The sequence below is a fragment of the Capsicum annuum genome, unplaced genomic scaffold, assembly GCF_002878395.1.
Source record: "Capsicum annuum cultivar UCD-10X-F1 unplaced genomic scaffold, UCD10Xv1.1 ctg18910, whole genome shotgun sequence".
Lineage (NCBI taxonomy): Eukaryota > Viridiplantae > Streptophyta > Magnoliopsida > Solanales > Solanaceae > Capsicum > Capsicum annuum.
Genome location: NW_025824706.1, coordinates 3,699 through 6,717, shown reverse-complemented (window position 1 = coordinate 6,717; position 3,019 = coordinate 3,699). Strand labels below are relative to the sequence as shown.

Here is a 3,019-nt window from a genome sequence, read left to right as displayed (position 1 = left end):
CATTTCATCTTCTTCTCCACGCTTTTCTCCATTCCAACCATATAATGAATTTCACATAGAAATTAGAAAAAAAAAAAATTCTACCCACCAAATTTCAACCAATTTCACCCCAATTCCCAATCTCAGATACCAAAATTTAAATCTTCACCAAATTCAACAAAAAATTAATAGAAAAAAGCAAAAAAAAAAGACAAAAAAACCCATTACCAAAATCTACAGATACACATATTTTTTAGCAAAAAATATGTGATAACATTGGAATGTTCCTTCAAGAATTTGCTACTATTGAAGATTACACACTCTCTGATTTTTCCAATTTTGTCTACTTGGTTGATTTCCAATTCAACTGGTGCAGTTTTTACGCTCTACACTATTGAAGAAACTACTCAACTTTCTCTTCATCCTTTTTGTGATCACTACAAATTCACTGGTAAAGCAAAATGAACACTCAATTTTTGTAGTACTTTTGTTTGTTTATTGTTAAGGAGTATTTTTTTTTTTGTTGTTGAAGGATGGGGGCACCATTATGTGTCGAAAAGAAGGTACCATTTGATAATACCGGCAAATGAGAATTGAGAAAAGCCATTGGGAAGTGATTCATTTGAAATTGGCAATCATGTTTTGCATGGTTTGATTCATTATAATGGTTATGGTCATTTGCTTTCCATTAATGGCGTTAATGAGGATTCAAATTTTATATATGCTTGCACAAATTTTCATAAAATTTTAGGTTAAGTTAACAAATTCACGAATAACGAATTACTGTATATGCTTGCACAAATTTTCTCTGTAAAAGGTGTATTTATATGGTATATATACTATATCAATGTGGTATAAAAGTGTATCAATCTAGTATAAAAGTGCATCAATGTGGTATCAAAGTGTATCAATGTAGTATAAAAGTGTATCAATGTAGTATAAAAGTGTATTAATATGGTATAAAAGAGTATCAGTTGGGTATAGGGACTGCATGTGCTTGCATAGAGGTTTTTTTTTTTTTTAAAGTGTATCAATATAGTGTATCAATTGAGTATAGAAACTGCATGTGCCCAATTGGGCCAAATGGCTAAAAAGGAAAATTAATTTAGCCGATTGGCTACAACATATCTACCTTTTCACATGTGGGCCATTTTTTTTTAAAATGACCATGCTATGTCCTTTTCCGTAAATAAATAGTCTAAATCAGCCCATAACATTCCAACCCCTAAACTCTTTAATAATTGGGCCAGCAACACATTTAATAACCCAACCTAAACATCCATCGGCCCACTACCTTCTCTTTCCCCTCTTCTACACAAACATAACACCAAGCCCATTCTTGTTTTACCCTTTACCACACAACAGCAACCAACAACACAGCCCACTCCAATTCAACTGACCCGGCCCAATACCCTTTTCCCTTCTCTTTCTCAAATATAATGACAATAACTCTCAAAAGCAACAGCAAACGCCATACCAGAAACAACAAAACTTCAGCGACAACAATTTCAGCCAACATACGATAACATCAGCAGCCAGCAATTTCAACAATAGCGAAACCATTAACAACATCGATAACAACAATTTCAACAGCCAACAACAACCAAATCGAACCCGATTCCAATGACCCGAACAACAATGTTGACACGACCCGGTGCAAACACCAAAAATTTAAACAAGCCAACCTCTCTCTCCATCTTATCTCTGTATTTTGAAGACCTAGAGCCATTCTTTTTTACTTTCTTGCTCAAGATTGAGTGTTACAAAACCTAAAACCCAATTCAAGTCAGAAGAGGTCTATTCAAATTCGAATTTTAGGGGATATGTTTCTCCATTTTAAAGATGAAAAAAATCAGTATCTTCCCCTATAAATAAAGATTGGGGGAAGAAAAAAAGGGGATTCTTGGAGGATTTTGGAGAAAAACTTAGGGTTCTGAAGGTGCTTGCCTTTAACCTCAAAAAATCAAAATTCTCGAAGAACACTCGAATAATTGAAATTCAAGGTCCTCAAGTTGCGGTGGCGGAAGTTCGCCGTCAAGGTTCGAAGTGTACCGTCCGCTGCCCAAAAACCAGTAAGGCTTTATTCTTTTTTACATCTTCATTTTTAGTTGTAAATTTTGAGCTGTTATGTATTCTGTTTGTGGCCGAGATTGATCGAATTTCCATGAAGTCTTGGTTGTTGTTGAACGTAAAGGTGTTCATGTGTGTTGATGAGATGTAATTATTAGTATATTTTTATATACCAAATATCAAGTATTTTAAATAAATATGAATAAATACATCTTGTTCTCGCATATTTTCTAATAAATTTTGCAGGAAGAACAAATTACGTAAAAGAAAGAAAGAAGATATAAATCAAGTAAAGAAGATACATCCGCTACAAATTCATCAAAGACTACACAAGGACAAGAAGTATAAAATAATGAAATTACTATCAAGGTTTTTGAATTTCTCATCAAGGTTCCATGATAATATTCATGTCAAAATCTCATCAAGATTGCATGATAAATTATCATGTCAATTTCTCATCAAGATCTCATGATATATTAATATTATCTTGTAAAGTTTCATTAAGGCCTTCATAGAAATTTTTCTATAAATAGGCACATGTAGGCACATGTTGTTGAAGGAAGACACCACACATCATGAGAAAGATTCATTAGTCTTGTTTTTTTTCTTTTCTTTTTCTTTAGTAGGATAATATTTTCTTAGTTGTCTTTATCTTTCCTCCATAATGGAGTAATTTCTTTTGGTTGGGATAGTTGATGAATCTCAATATATATATATTTATAATACTATCTTAATTTAGTGCATGCTTCGCCGGCAAGTTTCACTTATATCTTCATATTGTGCCGAAATAATAACTTTATCTAATTATTGTTTTCATATATATCTATTTTATCTCTAGGTTAATTTTATATTGATTTTATAATTCTCACAACAAAATTAATATATAATAACTAATGAGTAAAATAGTAGATGGAGAGTAATCTTTAGTTATTTATTATTTCAAATCTTTAATTTTGCTTCTTTTAGTCCT

General features: G+C 32.0%; 1 long non-coding RNA gene across 1 annotated transcript; it reads left to right on the top strand.

Annotated features, from left to right (window-relative positions):
* Window positions 1–1,406: 1,406 nt before the first annotated feature.
* LOC107869785 lies at window positions 1,407–2,792 on the top strand. Its single transcript, XR_001673954.2, has 2 exons — window positions 1,407–2,051; window positions 2,296–2,792. It is a non-coding gene; the product is annotated as an uncharacterized LOC107869785 (long non-coding RNA).
* The last annotated feature ends 227 nt before the right edge of the window (window positions 2,793–3,019 follow it).